Genomic DNA, 19,703 nt, shown 5'->3' on the forward strand with positions numbered 1-19,703 from the left:
GCCATATCCTGGGCTTTCTCTGGTTAGAATCACGTAGTAAAGTGGTACCACACTGAAACAGTCAATTAAACCTTGTTCCGACTAATATTTTAGAGGATAACGCGGGTTAAATCTAGGTTAGGTCTGGTATTTGAAAACATCTGGCTCATACTTTCGCATTTTTCGCATACTTGTTGCTCAGATCCTGTGTTTTTCCTGGCTTGGATCACGTAGTAAAGTGGTACCCCACCGAAACAGTCAATTAAACCAGGATTTGATCAATGCTTTAGAGGATAACACCGTATAGGTTTGTGTTAGGTCTGGTATTTGCAATCATCTGGCTCATACTTTCGCATCTTTCGCATACTTGTTGGCCAGATCCTGTCATTTTTCTGGTTTGGATCACGTAGTAAAGTGGCACCACACTGAAATAGTCAATAAAACCTGATTCCGATTAATATTTTAGAGGGGAACGCCGGTTATACCTGGGTTAGGTCTGGTATTTGCCATCATCTAGCTCATACTTTCACATTTTTCTCATTCTTGTTGGCCGGATCCTGGGCTTTTACTGATTTGAATCAGGTAGTAATGTGGTACCACACTGAAACCGTCAATCAAACCAGGATTTGATCAATTCTTTAGAGGATAACACCGTATAGGTTTGTGTTAGGTCTGGTATTTGTAACAATCTGTCCCATACTTTCGGATTTTTCGCATACTTGTTGGTCAGATCCTGTGTTCTTCCTGGTTTGGATCACGGAGTAAGTGGTACCACGCCGAAACAGTCATTTCAACCTGGTTGTGATTAATATTTTAGGGGATAACGCCGGTTAGGTTTGTGTTAGGTCTGGTATTTGCAATAATCTGGCTCAAGCTTTCGCATTTTCGCATACTTGTTGGCCAGATCCTTGGTCTTTTTCTGGATAAGATCACGTACCAATGTGGTACCGCACTGAAACAGTCAATTAAACCAGGTTGCGATTAATATTTTATAGGATAACGCCGGTTATGTCTGGGTTAGGTCTTGTATTTGCCATAATCTAGCTCATACTTTCGCATTTTTCGCATACTTGAATCGCCAGATCCTGGGGCTTTTCAGGTTTGTATCACGTACTAATGTGGTACCACATTGAATCAGTCAATTAAACCTGGTTCCGAGTAATATTTTGGAGGAAAACGCCGGTTACGTCTGTCTTAGGTCTGGTATTTGCCATCATCTAGCACATACTTAAGCATTTTTCGCATACTTGTTGGCCAGATCCTGGGTTTTTTTCTGGTTTGGATCACGTTTTTAGTGTGGTACCACACTGAAGCAGTCATTTAAACCTGGTTGTGATTAATATTTTAGGGGATAACGCCGGTTAGGTTTGTGTTAGGTGTGGTATTTGCAATAATCTGGCTCATACTGTCGAATTTTTCGCATACTTGTTGGTCAGATCCTGTGTTTTTCCTGGTTTGGATCACGTATTAATGTGGTACCACACCGAAACCGTCATTTAAACCTGGTTGCGATTAATATTTTAGAGGACAATACCGGTTAGGTCGTGGGTTACGTCTGGTATTAGCAATCATCTAGCTGATACTTTCGCATTTTTCGCATAATTGAATGGCCATATCCCGGGCTTTTTTTGGATTGGATCACGTAGTAATGTGGTACCCCACCGAAACAGTCATTTCAACCTGGTTGCGATGAATATTTTAGAGGATAACACCAGTTAGGTCTGGGTTACGTCTGGTAATTTGCAATCATCTTCCACATACTTTCGCATTTTTGGCATACTTGTTGGCCAGATCCTTGGTCTTTTTCTGGATAAGATCACGTATCAATCTGGTACCACTATGAAACAGTCAATTAAACCTGGTTGCGATTAATATTTTATAGGATAACGCCGGTTATGTCAGGGTTAGGTCTGGTATTCGCCACCATCTAGCTCATACTTTCGCATTTTTCGCATACTTGAATGGCCAGATCCTGGGTTTTTCTCTCGTTAGGATCACGTAGTAATGTGGTACCACACTGAAACAGTCAACTAAACCTGATTGCGATTAACATTTTAGAGGATAACGCTGGTTATGTCTGGGTTAGGTCTGGTATTTGCAATAATCTGGCTCATACTTTCGCATTTTTCGCTTACTTGTTGGTCAGATCCTGGGTTTTTTCTGGTTTGGATCACGTAGTAATGTGGTATCCCACCGAAACAGTCATTTCAACCTGGTTGCGATTAATATTTTAGAGGATAATACCGGCTAGGTCTGGGTTAATTCTGGTATTTGCAACAATCTGCCTCATACTTTCGTATTTTTCGCATACTTGAATGGCCAGATCCTGTCCTTTTTCTGGTTTGGATCACGTAGTAAAGAGGTACCACACTGAAACGGTCAATTAATCCCGGTTGCGATTAATAATTTAGAGTATTACACAGATTATGCCTGGGTTAGGTCTGGTATTTGCAATCATCTGCCTCATACTTTCGCATTTTTCGCATTCTTGTTGGCCAGATCCTGGGTTTCCTCTGGTTAGGATCACGTAGTAATGTGGTACCACACTGAAACAGTCAATTAAACCTGATTGCGATTAATATTTTAGAGGATAACCCCGGTTATGTCTGGGTTAGGTCTGGTATTTGCAATCATCTGCTCATACCTTCGCATTTTTCTCATTCTTGAATGGCCAGATCCTGGGCCTTTTCAGGTTTGGATCACATAGAAATGTGGTACCACACCGAAACAGTCAATTAAACCTGGTTCCGATTAATATTTTAGAGGATAACGCCGGTTATCTCTGGGTTAGGTCTGGTATTTGTAATCATCTGGCTCATACTTTCGCATTTTTCGCATACTTGTTGGCCAGATCCTGGGTTTCCTCTGGTTAGGATCACGTAGTAATGTGGTACCACACTAAAACAGTCAATTAAACCTGGTTGCGATTAATATTTTATAGGATAACGCCGGTTATGTCAGGGTTAGGTCTGGTATTCGCCACCATCTAGCTCATACTTTCGCATTTTTCGCATACTTGAATGGCCAGATCCTGGGTTTTTCTCTCGTTAGGATCACGTAGTAATGTGGTACCACACTGAAACAGTCAACTAAACCTGATTGCGATTAACATTTTAGAGGATAACGCTGGTTATGTCTGGGTTAGGTCTGGTATTTGCAAACATCTGGCTCATACTTTCGCATTTTTCGCATACTTGTTGGCCAGATCCTGGGCTTCTTCTGATTTGGATCACGCAGTAATGTGGTACCACGCCGAAACAGTCATTTAAACCTGGTTGTGATTAATATTTCTGGGGATAACCCCGGTTATGTCTGGGTTAGGTCTGGTATTTGTAATCATCTGCTCATACTTTCGCATTTTTCGCATACTTGTTGGCCAGATCCTGGGCTTTTTCTGATTTGAATCACGTAGTAATGTGGTACCACACTGTATCAGTCAATTAAACCTGGTTCCGAGTAATATTTTGGAGGATAAGCGCCGGTTATGTCTGTGTTAGGTCTGGTATTTGCCATCATCTAGCACATACTTACGCATTTTTCGCATACTTGAATGGCCATATCCCGGGCTTTTTTTGGATTGGATCACGTAGTAATGTGGTACCCCACCGAAACAGTCATTTCAACCTGGTTGCGATGAATATTTTAGAGGATAACACCAGTTAGGTCTGGGTTACGTCTGGTAATTTGCAATCATCTTCCACATACTTTCGCATTTTTGGCATACTTGTTGGCCAGATCCTTGGTCTTTTTCTGGATAAGATCACGTATCAATCTGGTACCACTATGAAACAGTCAATTAAACCTGGTTGCGATTAATATTTTATAGGATAACGCCGGTTATGTCAGGGTTAGGTCTGGTATTCGCCACCATCTAGCTCATACTTTCGCATTTTTCGCATACTTGAATGGCCAGATCCTGGGTTTTTCTCTCGTTAGGATCACGTAGTAATGTGGTACCACACTGAAACAGTCAACTAAACCTGATTGCGATTAACATTTTAGAGGATAACGCTGGTTATGTCTGGGTTAGGTCTGGTATTTGCAATAATCTGGCTCATACTTTCGCATTTTTCGCTTACTTGTTGGTCAGATCCTGGGTTTTTTCTGGTTTGGATCACGTAGTAATGTGGTATCCCACCGAAACAGTCATTTCAACCTGGTTGCGATTAATATTTTAGAGGATAATACCGGCTAGGTCTGGGTTAATTCTGGTATTTGCAACAATCTGCCTCATACTTTCGTATTTTTCGCATACTTGAATGGCCAGATCCTGTCCTTTTTCTGGTTTGGATCACGTAGTAAAGAGGTACCACACTGAAACGGTCAATTAATCCCGGTTGCGATTAATAATTTAGAGGATTACACAGATTATGCCTGGGTTAGGTCTGGTATTTGCAATCATCTGCCTCATACTTTCGCATTTTTCGCATTCTTGTTGGCCAGATCCTGGGTTTCCTCTGGTTAGGATCACGTAGTAATGTGGTACCACACTGAAACAGTCAATTAAACCTGATTGCGATTAATATTTTAGAGGATAACCCCGGTTATGTCTGGGTTAGGTCTGGTATTTGCAATCATCTGCTCATACCTTCGCATTTTTCTCATTCTTGAATGGCCAGATCCTGGGCCTTTTCAGGTTTGGATCACATAGAAATGTGGTACCACACCGAAACAGTCAATTAAACCTGGTTCCGATTAATATTTTAGAGGATAACGCCGGTTATCTCTGGGTTAGGTCTGGTATTTGTAATCATCTGGCTCATACTTTCGCATTTTTCGCATACTTGTTGGCCAGATCCCGGGTTTCCTCTGGTTAGGATCACGTAGTAATGTGGTACCACACTAAAACAGTCAATTAAACCTGGTTGCGATTAATATTTTATAGGATAACGCCGGTTATGTCAGGGTTAGGTCTGGTATTCGCCACCATCTAGCTCATACTTTCGCATTTTTCGCATACTTGAATGGCCAGATCCTGGGTTTTTCTCTCGTTAGGATCACGTAGTAATGTGGTACCACACTGAAACAGTCAACTAAACCTGATTGCGATTAACATTTTAGAGGATAACGCTGGTTATGTCTGGGTTAGGTCTGGTATTTGCAAACATCTGGCTCATACTTTCGCATTTTTCGCATACTTGTTGGCCAGATCCTGGGCTTCTTCTGATTTGGATCACGCAGTAATGTGGTACCACGCCGAAACAGTCATTTAAACCTGGTTGTGATTAATATTTCTGGGGATAACCCCGGTTATGTCTGGGTTAGGTCTGGTATTTGTAATCATCTGCTCATACTTTCGCATTTTTCGCATACTTGTTGGCCAGATCCTGGGCTTTTTCTGATTTGAATCACGTAGTAATGTGGTACCACACTGTATCAGTCAATTAAACCTGGTTCCGAGTAATATTTTGGAGGATACGCGCCGGTTATGTCTCTGTTAGGTCTGGTATTTGAAAACATCTGGCTCATACTTTCGCATTTTTCGCATACTTGTTGCTCAGATCCTGTGTTTTTCCTGGCTTGGATCACGTAGTAAAGTGGTACCCCACCGAAACAGTCAATTAAACCAGGATTTGATCAATGCTTTAGAGGATAACACCGTATAGGTTTGTGTTAGGTCTGGTATTTGCAATCATCTGGCTCATACTTTCGCATCTTTCGCATACTTGTTGGCCAGATCCTGTCATTTTTCTGGTTTGGATCACGTAGTAAAGTGGCACCACACTGAAATAGTCAATAAAACCTGATTCCGATTAATATTTTAGAGGGGAACGCCGGTTATACCTGGGTTAGGTCTGGTATTTGCCATCATCTAGCTCATACTTTCACATTTTTCTCATTCTTGTTGGCCGGATCCTGGGCTTTTACTGATTTGAATCAGGTAGTAATGTGGTACCACACTGAAACCGTCAATCAAACCAGGATTTGATCAATTCTTTAGAGGATAACACCGTATAGGTTTGTGTTAGGTCTGGTATTTGTAACAATCTGTCCCATACTTTCGGATTTTTCGCATACTTGTTGGTCAGATCCTGTGTTCTTCCTGGTTTGGATCACGGAGTAAGTGGTACCACGCCGAAACAGTCATTTCAACCTGGTTGTGATTAATATTTTAGGGGATAACGCCGGTTAGGTTTGTGTTAGGTCTGGTATTTGCAATAATCTGGCTCAAGCTTTCGCATTTTCGCATACTTGTTGGCCAGATCCTTGGTCTTTTTCTGGATAAGATCACGTACCAATGTGGTACCGCACTGAAACAGTCAATTAAACCAGGTTGCGATTAATATTTTATAGGATAACGCCGGTTATGTCTGGGTTAGGTCTTGTATTTGCCATAATCTAGCTCATACTTTCGCATTTTTCGCATACTTGAATCGCCAGATCCTGGGGCTTTTCAGGTTTGTATCACGTACTAATGTGGTACCACATTGAATCAGTCAATTAAACCTGGTTCCGAGTAATATTTTGGAGGAAAACGCCGGTTACGTCTGTCTTAGGTCTGGTATTTGCCATCATCTAGCACATACTTAAGCATTTTTCGCATACTTGTTGGCCAGATCCTGGGTTTTTTTCTGGTTTGGATCACGTTTTTAGTGTGGTACCACACTGAAGCAGTCATTTAAACCTGGTTGTGATTAATATTTTAGGGGATAACGCCGGTTAGGTTTGTGTTAGGTGTGGTATTTGCAATAATCTGGCTCATACTGTCGAATTTTTCGCATACTTGTTGGTCAGATCCTGTGTTTTTCCTGGTTTGGATCACGTATTAATGTGGTACCACACCGAAACCGTCATTTAAACCTGGTTGCGATTAATATTTTAGAGGACAATACCGGTTAGGTCGTGGGTTACGTCTGGTATTAGCAATCATCTAGCTGATACTTTCGCATTTTTCGCATAATTGAATGGCCATATCCCGGGCTTTTTTTGGATTGGATCACGTAGTAATGTGGTACCCCACCGAAACAGTCATTTCAACCTGGTTGCGATGAATATTTTAGAGGATAACACCAGTTAGGTCTGGGTTACGTCTGGTAATTTGCAATCATCTTCCACATACTTTCGCATTTTTGGCATACTTGTTGGCCAGATCCTTGGTCTTTTTCTGGATAAGATCACGTATCAATCTGGTACCACTATGAAACAGTCAATTAAACCTGGTTGCGATTAATATTTTATAGGATAACGCCGGTTATGTCAGGGTTAGGTCTGGTATTCGCCACCATCTAGCTCATACTTTCGCATTTTTCGCATACTTGAATGGCCAGATCCTGGGTTTTTCTCTCGTTAGGATCACGTAGTAATGTGGTACCACACTGAAACAGTCAACTAAACCTGATTGCGATTAACATTTTAGAGGATAACGCTGGTTATGTCTGGGTTAGGTCTGGTATTTGCAATAATCTGGCTCATACTTTCGCATTTTTCGCTTACTTGTTGGTCAGATCCTGGGTTTTTTCTGGTTTGGATCACGTAGTAATGTGGTATCCCACCGAAACAGTCATTTCAACCTGGTTGCGATTAATATTTTAGAGGATAATACCGGCTAGGTCTGGGTTAATTCTGGTATTTGCAACAATCTGCCTCATACTTTCGTATTTTTCGCATACTTGAATGGCCAGATCCTGTCCTTTTTCTGGTTTGGATCACGTAATAAAGAGGTACCACACTGAAACGGTCAATTAATCCCGGTTGCGATTAATAATTTAGAGGATTACACAGATTATGCCTGGGTTAGGTCTGGTATTTGCAATCATCTGCCTCATACTTTCGCATTTTTCGCATTCTTGTTGGCCAGATCCTGGGTTTCCTCTGGTTAGGATCACGTAGTAATGTGGTACCACACTGAAACAATCAATTAAACCTGATTGCGATTAATATTTTAGAGGATAACCCCGGTTATGTCTGGGTTAGGTCTGGTATTTGCAATCATCTGCTCATACCTTCGCATTTTTCTCATTCTTGAATGGCCAGATCCTGGGCCTTTTCAGGTTTGGATCACATAGAAATGTGGTACCACACCGAAACAGTCAATTAAACCTGGTTCCGATTAATATTTTAGAGGATAACGCCGGTTATCTCTGGGTTAGGTCTGGTATTTGTAATCATCTGGCTCATACTTTCGCATTTTTCGCATACTTGTTGGCCAGATCCTGGGTTTCCTCTGGTTAGGATCACGTAGTAATGTGGTACCACACTAAAACAGTCAATTAAACCTGGTTGCGATTAATATTTTATAGGATAACGCCGGTTATGTCAGGGTTAGGTCTGGTATTCGCCACCATCTAGCTCATACTTTCGCATTTTTCGCATACTTGAATGGCCAGATCCTGGGTTTTTCTCTCGTTAGGATCACGTAGTAATGTGGTACCACACTGAAACAGTCAACTAAACCTGATTGCGATTAACATTTTAGAGGATAACGCTGGTTATGTCTGGGTTAGGTCTGGTATTTGCAAACATCTGGCTCATACTTTCGCATTTTTCGCATACTTGTTGGCCAGATCCTGGGCTTCTTCTGATTTGGATCACGCAGTAATGTGGTACCACGCCGAAACAGTCATTTAAACCTGGTTGTGATTAATATTTCTGGGGATAACCCCGGTTATGTCTGGGTTAGGTCTGGTATTTGTAATCATCTGCTCATACTTTCGCATTTTTCGCATACTTGTTGGCCAGATCCTGGGCTTTTTCTGATTTGAATCACGTAGTAATGTGGTACCACACTGTATCAGTCAATTAAACCTGGTTCCGAGTAATATTTTGGAGGATAAGCGCCGGTTATGTCTGTGTTAGGTCTGGTATTTGCCATCATCTAGCACATACTTACGCATTTTTCGCATACTTGAAGGGCCATATCCCGGGCTTTTTTTGGATTGGACCGCTTAGTAATGTGGTACCCCACCGAAACAGTCATTTCAACCTGGTTGCGATTAATATTTTAGATGATCACACCGGTTAGGTCTGGGTTACGTCTGGTATTTCTAATCATCATGGTCATACTTTCGCATTTTTGGTATACTTGTTGGCCAGATCCTGGGGTTTTTCTGATTTGAATCACGTAGTAATGTGGTACCACACTTTAACTGTCAATTAAACCTGGTTGCGATTAATATTTTATAGGATAACGCCAGTTATGTCTGGGTTAGGTCGGGTATTTGTAATCATCTGGCTCATACTTTCGCATTTTTCGCATACTTGAATGACCAGATCCTTGGTTTTTTTCTGGTTAGGATCACGTATTTGTGGGGTGCCATACTGAAATAGTCAATTAAACCTGGATTCGATCAATATTTTGGAGGATGAAACCGGTTAGATCTGGGTTGCGTCTGGTATTTGCCATCATCTAGCTCATACTTTCGCATTTTGCGCATACTTGAATGGCCAGATCCTGGACTTTTTCAGGTTTGTATAACGTACTAATGTGGTAGCACACAGAATCAGTCAATTAAACGTGGTTGCGAGTAATATTTTGGAGCATAACGCCGGTTATGTCTCTGTTAGGTCTGGTATTTGCCATCATCTAGCACATACTTACGCATTTTTCTCATACATGTTGGCCAGATCCTGGGTTTTTTTCTGGTTAGGATCGCGTATTAATGTGGTACCACACCGAAACAGTCAATTAAACCTGGTTCCGATTAATATTTTACAGGATAACGCCGGTTATCTCTGGGTTGGGTCTGGTATTTGTAATCATCTGGCTCATACTTTCGCATTTTTCGCATACTTCTTGGCCAGATCCTGGTTTTTTTTCTGGTTAGGATCACGTATGAAAGTGGTACCACACTGAAATAGTCAATTCAACCTGGATTCGATGAATATTTTACAGGACATCACCGGGTAGGTTTGGGTTACGTCTGGCATTTGCAATCATCTGCGCATAGGTTCGCATAATTCGCGTACTTTTGGCCAGATCCTGGGTACTTTTCTCGTTAGGGTCACGTATTAATGTGGTGCCACACTGAAATGGTTAACTCAACCTAGATTCGACGAATATTTTAGAGGATAACACCGGTTAGGTCAGGGTTAAGTGTGGTATTTGCCATTATCTAGCTCATACTTTCGCATTTTTCGCATACTTGAATGGCCATATCCTGGGCTTTCTCTGGTTAGAATCACGTAGTAAAGTGGTACCACACTGAAACAGTCAATTAAACCTTGTTCCGACTAATATTTTAGAGGATAACGCGGGTTAAATCTAGGTTAGGTCTGGTATTTGAAAACATCTGGCTCATACTTTCGTATTTTTCGCATACTTGTTGCTCAGATCCTGTGTTTTTCCTGGCTTGGATCACGTAGTAAAGTGGTACCCCACCGAAACAGTCAATTAAACCAGGATTTGATCAATGCTTTAGAGGATAACACCGTATAGGTTTGTGTTAGGTCTGGTATTTGCAATCATCTGGCTCATACTTTCGCATCTTTCGCATACTTGTTGGCCAGATCCTGTCATTTTTCTGGTTTGGATCACGTAGTAAAGTGGCACCACACTGAAATAGTCAATAAAACCTGATTCCGATTAATATTTTAGAGGGGAACGCCGGTTATACCTGGGTTAGGTCTGGTATTTGCCATCATCTAGCTCATACTTTCACATTTTTCTCATTCTTGTTGGCCGGATCCTGGGCTTTTACTGATTTGAATCAGGTAGTAATGTGGTACCACACTGAAACCGTCAATCAAACCAGGATTTGATCAATTCTTTAGAGGATAACACCGTATAGGTTTGTGTTAGGTCTGGTATTTGTAACAATCTGTCCCATACTTTCGGATTTTTCGCATACTTGTTGGTCAGATCCTGTGTTCTTCCTGGTTTGGATCACGGAGTAAGTGGTACCACGCCGAAACAGTCATTTCAACCTGGTTGTGATTAATATTTTAGGGGATAACGCCGGTTAGGTTTGTGTTAGGTCTGGTATTTGCAATAATCTGGCTCAAGCTTTCGCATTTTCGCATACTTGTTGGCCAGATCCTTGGTCTTTTTCTGGATAAGATCACGTACCAATGTGGTACCGCACTGAAACAGTCAATTAAACCAGGTTGCGATTAATATTTTATAGGATAACGCCGGTTATGTCTGGGTTAGGTCTTGTATTTGCCATAATCTAGCTCATACTTTCGCATTTTTCGCATACTTGAATCGCCAGATCCTGGGGCTTTTCAGGTTTGTATCACGTACTAATGTGGTACCACATTGAATCAGTCAATTAAACCTGGTTCCGAGTAATATTTTGGAGGAAAACGCCGGTTACGTCTGTCTTAGGTCTGGTATTTGCCATCATCTAGCACATACTTAAGCATTTTTCGCATACTTGGTGCCATATCCTGTGTTTTTTCTCGTTTGGATCACCTAGTAGTGTGGTACCACACTGAAAGAGTCAATAAAACCTGGTTCCGATTAATGTTTCATTCGAAATCGCCGGTTATGTCTGGGTTAATTCTGGTATTTGCAATCATCTGGCTCATACTTTCGCATTTTTCGCATACTTGTTGGCCAGATCCTAGGTCTTGTCTGGTTTGGATCACGTAGTAATGTGGTACCACAACGAAGCAGTCAATTAAACCTGGTTTCGATCAATATTTTAGAGGATAACGCCGGTTAGGTTTGTGTTACGTCTGGTGTTTGCAATCATCTGCCTCATACTTTCGCATAATTCGCGTACTTTTGGCCAGATCCTGGGTACTTTTCTCGTTAGGATCACGTATTAATGTGGTGCCACACTGAAATTGTCAACTCAAACTGGATTCGATTAATATTTTATTGGTAAACTGCAGTTATGTTTGGGTTAGTTTTGGTATTTGCAATCATCTGGCTCATACTTTCGCATCATTCGTATACTCGTTGGCCAGATCCTGGGTTTTTTTCTGGTAAGGATCACGTGTTAATGTGGTACCACACTGATACAGTCAATTAAACCTTGTTCCGACTAATATTTTAGAGGATAACGCCGGTTAGGTTTGTGTTACGTCTGGTGTTTGCAATCATCTGCCTCATACTTTCGCATAATTCGCGTACTTTTGGCCAGATCCTGGGTACTTTTCTCGTTAGGATCACGTATTAATGTGGTGCCACACTGAAATTGTCAACTCAAACTGGATTCGATGAATATTTTAGACGATAGCACCGGTTAGGTCTGGGTACGTCTGGTATTTGCAATCATCTATCTCATACTTTCGCATTTTTCGCATACATGTTGGCCAGATCCTGGGTTCATTTTTCGATAGGATCACGTACTAATGTGGTGGCACACTGAAATAGTCAAATCAACCTGGATTCGATTAATATTTTATTGGTAAACTGCAGTTATGTTTGGGTTAGTTTTGGTATTTGCAATCATCTGGCTCATACTTTCGCATCATTCGTATACTCGTTGGCCAGATCCTCGGTTTTTTTCTGGTAAGGATCACGTGTTAATGTGGTACCACACTGATACAGTCAATTAAACCTGGTTTCGATCGGTATTTTAGAGGATAACACCGGTTAGGTCTGGGTTACGTCTGGTATTTGCAATCATCTGCCTCCTAGTTTCGCATAATTCGCGTACTTTTGGCCAGATCCTGGGTTCATTTTTCGATAGGATCACGTACTAATGTGGTGGCACACTGAAATAGTCAAATCAACCTGGATTCGATTAATATTTTATTGGTAAACTGCAGTTATGTTTGGGTTAGTTTTGGTATTTGCAATCATCTTGCTCATACTTTCGCATCATTCGTATACTCGTTGGCCAGATCCTGGGTTTTTTTCTGGTAAGGATCACGTGTTAATGTGGTACCACACTGATACAGTCAATTAAACCTGGTTTCGATCGGTATTTTAGAGGATAACACCGGTTAGGTCTGGGTTACGTCTGGTATTTGCAATCATCAGGCTCGTACTTTCGCATTTTTCGCATACTTGGTGTCATATCCTGGGTTTTTTCTCGTTTGGATCACCTAGTAGTGTGGTACCACACTGAAAGAGTCAATAAAACCTGGTTCCGATTAATGTTTCATTCGAAATCGCCGGTTATGTCTGGGTTAATTCTGGTATTTGCAATCATCTGGCTCATACTTTCGCATTTTTCGCATACTTGTTGGCCAGATCCTAGGTCTTGTCTGGTTTGGATCACGTAGAAAAGAGGTACCGCACTTAAACAGTCAATTCAACCTGGATTCGATGAATATTTTACAGGATATGACCGGGGAGGTCTGGGTTACGTCTGGTATTTGCAATCATCTGCCTCATAGTTTCGCATAATTCGCGTACTTTTGGCCAGATCCTGGGTACTTTTCTCGTTAGGATCACGTGTTAATGTGGTGCCACACTGAAATTGTCAACTCAAACTGGATTCGATGAATATTTTAGACGATAACACCGGTTAGGTCTGGGTACGTCTGGTATTTGCAATCATCTATCTCATACTTTCACATTTTTCGCATACATGTTGGCCAGATCCTGGGTTCATTTTTCGATAGGATCACGTATTAATGTGGTGGCACACTGAAATAGTCAATTCAACCTGGATTCGATTAATATTTTATTGGAAAACTGCGGTTATGTTTGGGTTAGTTTTTGGTATTTGCAATCATCTGGCTCATACTTTCGCATTTTTCGCATACTTGTTGGATCCTGGGTCATTTCTGGTTTGGATCACGTTGAAAAGTGGAACCACACCGAAGCAGTCAATTAAACCTGGTTGCGATTAGTATTTTAGAGGATAACGCCGGTTATGTCTGGGTTAGTTCTTGTATTTGCCATCATCTAGCTCATACTTTCGCAAATTCCGGATACTTGAATGACCAGATCCTGGGTATTGTCTGGTTTGGACCACGTAGTAATGTGGTACCACACCGAAGCAGTCAACTCAACCTGGATTCGATGAATATTTTAGAGGATAGCACAGGTTAGGTCGGGGTTACGTCTGGTATATGCCATCATCTATCTCATACTTTCGCATTTTCCGCATACTTGAATGGCCAGATGCTGGGTTCTTTTCTCGTTAGGATCACGTCTTAATGCGGTGCCACTCTGAAATTGTCAACTCAACCTGGATTCAATGAATATTCTAGAGGATAACACCGGTTAGGTCTGGGTTAGGTCTGGTATATGCCATCATCTAACTCATACTTTCGCATTTTTCGCATACTTGTTGTGCAGATCCTGGGTTTTGTCTGGTTTGGATCACGTAGTAATGTGGTATCACACCGAAGCAGTCAATTCAACCTGGATTCGATGAATATTTTAGAGGATAACACGGGTTAGGTCTGGGTTACGTCTGGAGTTTGCAATCATCTGCCGCATACTTTCGCATATTTCGCATACTTCTTGGCCAGATCCTAGGTTCTTTTCTCGTTAGGATCACGTATTAATGCGGTGCCACTCTGAAATTGTCAACTCAACCTTGATTCGATGAATATTCTAGAGGATAACACCGGTTAGGTCTGGGTTAGGTCTGGTATATGCCATCATCTAACTCATACTTTCGCATTTTTCGCATACTTGAATGGCCAGATCGTGGGCTTTTTCTGGTTTCGATCGCGTAGTAAAGTGGTACCACACTGAAACAGTCAATTAAACCAGTTATCGATCAATATTTTAGAGGATAACGCCGGTTATGTCTGGGTTAGGTCTGGTATATGCCATCATCTGGCTCATACTTTCGCATTTTTAGCATACTTGTTGGCTAGATCCGGGGTTTTGTCTGGATTGGATCACGTAGTAATGTGGTACCACACCGAAGCAGTCAACTCAACCTGGATTCCATGAATATGTTAGAGGATAACGTCGGTTATGTCTGGTTTAGTTCTGGTATTTGCAATCATCTGTCTCATACTTTTGCATATTTCGCATACTTGTTGACCAGATCCTGGCCTTTTTCTGGTTTGGATCATCCAGTAATGTGGTACCACACCGAAAGTGTCAATTGAATCTGATTCCAATTAATATTTGAGAGGATAACGCCGGGGCGGTCTGGGTTACGTCTGGTGTTTGCAATCATCTGCCGCATACTTTCGCATATTTCGCTTACTTCTTGGCCAGATCCTGGGTTCTTTTCTCGTTAGGATCACGGATTAATGTGGCGCCACACTGAAATAGTCAACTCAACCTGGATTCGATGAATATTTTAGAGGATAACGCCGGTTATGTCTGGGTTAGTTCTAGTATTTGCAATCATCTGGTTCATACTTTCGCATTTTTCGAATACTTGTTGTGCAGATCCTGGGTTTTGTCTGGTTTGGATCACGTAGTAATGTGGTACCACACCGAAGCAGTCAACTCAACCTGGATTCGATGAATATTTTGGAGGATAACACGGGTTAGGTCTGGGTTACGTCTGGTGTTTGCAATGATCTGGCTCTTACTTTCGCATTTTTCGCATACTTGAATGGCCAGATCCTGGGCTTTTTCTGGTTTCGATCACGTTGAAATGTGGTGCCACACAGAAACAGTCTATTCAACCTGGATTCGATGAATATTTTACAGGATATCACCTGGTAAGTCTGGGTTACGTCTGGTATTTGCAATGATCTGGCTCTTACTTTCGCATTTTTCGCATACTTGTTGGCCAGATCCTGGGTCATTTCTGGTTTGGATCACGTTGTAAAGTGGTACCACACCGAAGCACTCAATTAAACCTGGTTGCGATTAGTATATTAGAGGATAACGCCGGTTATGTCTGGGTTAGTTCTGGTATTTGCCATCATCTGGCTCATACCTTCGCATATTTCGCATACTTGAATGGCCATATCCTGGGCTTTCTCTGGTTTGGATCATCCAGTAATGTGGTACCACACCGAAAGTGTCAATTGAATCTGATTCCAATTAATATTTGAGAGGATAACGCCGGGGCGGTCTGGGTTACGTCTGGTGTTTGCAATCATCTGCCGCATACTTTCGCATAATTCGCGTACTTTTGGCCAGATCCTGGGTACTTTTCTCGTTAGGGTCACGTATTAATGTGGTGCCACACTGAAATAGTCAACTCAACCTGGATTCCATGAATATTTTAGAGGATAACACCGGTTATGTCTGGGTTAGTTCTGGTATTTGCAATCATCCGTCTCATACTTTCGCATATTTCGCATACTTGTTGACCAGATCCTGGCCTATTTTTGATTTGGATCACCTAGTAATGTGGTTCCACAACGAAGCAGTCAATTAAACCTGGCTGCGATTACTATTTTAGAGGATAAGGCCGGTTATGTCTCGGTTAGGTCTGTAATTCGCCTTCATCTAGCTCATACTTTCGCATATTTCGCATACTTGAATGGCCAGATCCTGGGTTTTTTCTGGTTTGCATTACGTAGAAAGTTGGTACCACACTGAAACAGTCAATTAAGCCTGTTTTCGGTAAATATTTTAAGGGATAACACCTGTTAGATAAGGGTTACTTCTGATATTTGCAATCATCTGGCTCGTTCTTTCGCATTTTTCGCTTCCTTCTTGCCCAGATCCAGGGGTTTTTCTCGTTTGGATCACGTAGTAATGTGGTACCACACCGAAAGAGTCCATTGAACACGATTCCGATTAATATTTTAGAGGATAACGCTGGGTAAGTCTGTGTTACGTCTGGTATTTGCAATCATCAGCCTCATACTTTCGCAACTTTCGCATACTCGTTGCCCAGATCCCGGGTTTTTTTCTGGTAAGGATCACGTATTAATGTGGTACCACTCTGAAACTGTCAGTTAAACCTGGTTCCGATTAATACTTCATTGGAAAACGCGGTTATGTCTAGGATAGGTCTGGTATTTGCCTTCATCTTGCTCATACTTTCGCATATTTCGCATACTTGAATGGTCAGATCCTGGGCTTTTTCTGGTTTGCACCACGTACAAACGTGGTATCACACTGAAACAGTCAATTAAGCCTTTTTCGATCAATATTTTGGAGGATAACACCGGTTAGGTCAGGGTTACGTCTGATATTTGCAATCATCTGGCTCGTTCTTTCGCATTTTTCGCATACTTGTTGGACAGGTCCTGGGTATATTCTCCTTTGGATCACGTAGTAATGTGGTACCACACCGAAACAGTGAATTAAACCTGGTTGCAATTAATATTTTAGAGGATATTGCCGGTTATATCTCGGTTAGATCTGGGATTTGCCCTCATCTGGCCCGTACATTCGCATTTTTCGCATACTTGAATGGCCAGATCCTGTGTTTTTCTATTGTTAGGATAACGTAGTAATGTGGTACCACACTGAAGCAGTCAATTAAACCTGGCTGCGATTAAAATTTTAGAGGATAACGCAGGTTATGTCTCGGTTAGGTCTGGGATTTGCCCTCATCAGTCTCATACTTTCGCATATTTCGCATACTTGTTGACCAGATCCTGGCCTATTTCTGGTTTGGATCACCTAGTAAAGTGATGCCACAACGAAACAGTGAACTAAACCTGGTATTGATCAATATTTTAGAGGATAACGCCGGCTATGTCTGGGTTAGTTCTGGTATTTGCAATCGTCTGTCCCATACTTTCGCATATTTCGCATACTTGTTGACCAGATCCTGGCCTATTTCTGGTTTGGATCATCCAGTAAAGTGGTACCATAACGAAACACTGAATTAAACCTGGTTGCAATTAATATTTTAGAGGATAAGGCCGGTTATGTCTTGGTTATTCCTGGTAACTGCAATCATCTGTCTCATACTGTCGCATATTTCTCATACTTGTTGACCAGATCCTGGCCGATTTCTGGTTTCGATTACCTAGTAAAGTGCTACCACAACGAAACAGGGAATTAAACCTGGTTGCAATTAATATTTTAGAGGATAAGACCTGTTATGTTTAGGTTAGGTCTGGTATTTGCCTTCATCTTGCTCATACTTTCGCATATTTCGCATACTTGAATTGCCAGATCCTAGGCTTTTTCTGGTTTGGATCACGTAGTAAAGTCGTACCACACTGAAACAGTCAATTAAACCAGTTTTCCATCAATATTTTAGAGGATAACGCTGGGTAAGTCTGTGTTACGTCTGGTATTTGCAATCATCAGCCTCATACTTTCGCATTTTTCGCATACTTGTTGGCCAGTTCCTGGGTTCTTTTCTCGTTAGGATCACTTATTAATGTGGTGCAACACTGAAATAGTCAATTCAACCTGGATTCGATTAATATTTTATTGGAAAACTGCGGTTATGTTTGGGTTAGTTTTTGGTATTTGCAATCATCTGGCTCATACTTTCGCATTTTTCGCATACTTGTTGGCCAGATCCTGGGTTTTGTCTGGATTGGATCACGTAGTAATGTGGTACCACACCGAAGCAGTCAACTCAACCTGGATTCGATGAATATGTTAGAGGATAACGCCGGTTATGTCTGGTTTAGTTCTGGTATTTGCAATCATCTGTCTCATACTTTCGCATATTTCGCATACTTGTTGACCAGATCCTGGCCTTTTTCTGGTTTGGATCATCCAGTAATGTGGTACCACACCGAAAGTGTCAATTGAATCTGATTCCGATTAATATTTGAGAGGATAACGCCGGGGCGGTCTGGGTTACGTCTGGTGTTTGCAATCATCTGCCGCATACTTTCGCATATTTCGCTTACTTCTTGGCCAGATCCTGGGTTCTTTTCTCGTTAGGATCACGGATTAATGTGGTGCCACACTGAAATAGTCAACTCAACCTGGATTCGATGAATATTTTAGAGGATAACGCCGGTTATGTCTGGGTTAGTTCTGGTATTTGCAATCATCTGGTTCATACTTTCGCATTTTTCGCATACTTGTTGTGCAGATCCTGGGTTTTGTCTGGTTTGGATCACGTAGTAATGTGGTACCACACCGAAGCAGTCAACTCAACCTGGATTCGATGAATATTTTGGAGGATAACACGGGTTAGGTCTGGGTTACGTCTGGTATTTGCAATGATCTGGCTCTTACTTTCGCATTATTCGCTTCCTTCTTGGCCAGATCCAGGGGTTTTTCTCGTTTGCATCACGTAGTAATGTGGTACCACACCGAAAGAGTCCATTGAACGCGATTCCGATTAATATTTTAGAGGATAACGCTGGGTAAGTCTGTGTTACGCCTGGTATTTGCAATCATCAGCCTCATACTTTCGCAACTTTCGCATACTCGTTGCCCAGATCCCGGGTTTTTTTCTGGTAAGGATCACGTATTAATGTGGTACCACTCTGAAACTGTCAGTTAAACCTGGTTCCGATTAATACTTCATTGGAAAACGCGGTTATGTCTAGGATAGGTCTGGTATTTGCCTTCATCTTGCTCATACTTTCGCATATTTCGCATACTTGAATTGCCAGATCCTAGGCTTTTTCTGGTTAGGATCACGTATAAAAGTGGTACCACACTGAAACAGTCAATTAAGCCTTTTTCGTTCAATATATTTTGGTGGATAACACCGGTTAGGTCAGGGTTACGTCTGATATTTGCAATCATCTGGCTCGTTCTTTCGCATTTTTCGCATACTTGTTGGACAGGTCCTGGGTATATTCTCCTTTAGATCACGTAGTAATGTGGTAACACACCGAAAGAGTCAATTGAACATGATACCGATAATATTATAGAGGATAACGCCGGTTATTTCTGGGTTACGTCTGGTATTTGCTATCATCTGCCTCATACTTTCGCACGTTTCGCTTACTCGCTTGCCAGATCCTGGGTTTTTTTCAGGTAAGGATCACGTATTAATATGTTACCACACCGAAACAGTCAATTAAACCAATTTTCGATCAATATTTGAGAGGATAACTCCGGATAGGTCAGG

Source organism: Colletes latitarsis, chromosome 1 (assembly GCF_051014445.1).
Source record: "Colletes latitarsis isolate SP2378_abdomen chromosome 1, iyColLati1, whole genome shotgun sequence".
Taxonomy (NCBI): domain Eukaryota; kingdom Metazoa; phylum Arthropoda; class Insecta; order Hymenoptera; family Colletidae; genus Colletes; species Colletes latitarsis.